Source organism: Atta cephalotes (assembly GCF_000143395.1).
Source record: "Atta cephalotes unplaced genomic scaffold scaffold00057, whole genome shotgun sequence".
NCBI classification, from domain to species: domain Eukaryota; kingdom Metazoa; phylum Arthropoda; class Insecta; order Hymenoptera; family Formicidae; genus Atta; species Atta cephalotes.
In genome coordinates this window covers 1,431,258-1,432,218 of record NW_012130121.1, presented here as the reverse complement: position 1 = coordinate 1,432,218, position 961 = coordinate 1,431,258, and positions in this window count along the sequence as shown.

Genomic DNA, 961 nt, shown 5'->3' with positions numbered 1-961 from the left:
CGGAAAGCGTCATGTTTTGTTTCGCGAAAATGTAGATGATTGGAGTGGAGTAATAAGAACGGCGTGAAAAGTCGAGTATGGTGCTGATGTTCGAAACAAAGATAAAAACCGATACGAGGATCGAGTAATTTTTACACTTAATTTTTATACAGGAGAGAAAACTTGGCGCTCGTTGTCGCGGGATAAAGAATTCAGAACGCGCGATTGAGAGAAAAGTTTTTGACATTTTTATGTATGATTGCATTGCATAATAGACACAAACGCCAAAAATTTTTCTCTTATAACGTAAGTTTCTACATTGATAAAAAAATGCTGTTGATTCAATTAAAGTTTATATTACGGGCTGTTACTAATAGTAATTAATTCATGTATATTTTTATTGACATAAAGGTCTTGATTATTGAAATAATAATTTATGCCTTTATGTCAATAAAAATATATATGAATTAATTATTTATGTTAGTGACAGACCTGTAATATAGACTTTAATTAAATCAACAACATTTTAGCTAATCACACTCTTTGCTTGCTTATCTCCATAAAGTTATAGAGAATTAGATTGAATGCACATTAAAGCCGTCGTACACAAATTGACGTAAAAATCTGTTTAATTTAAATATAAAAACAGATTAAATCATAAAATTCTCAGCACTTTACTGTAAAATTTATATTTTATAATTCGAAATATTTGCATTTTATTTTTAAACTGATTAAACTAATGTACAATGGCTTTAGTGTGCATTGATACATCAAATTCATTATTAATCTAATAAAATCCGAAATTATTGTGAAACTATTGTAAATAGCACAGTTTTTATATATACATATATATATATATATATATATATATATATATATATATATATATATACTACCTAGTAGTACTACTACTAATATAGTATAGTAGTAGTAAGTTAATTAGTTACGCGTACGTACGTAGGTTATTAATTAACTAAACTTA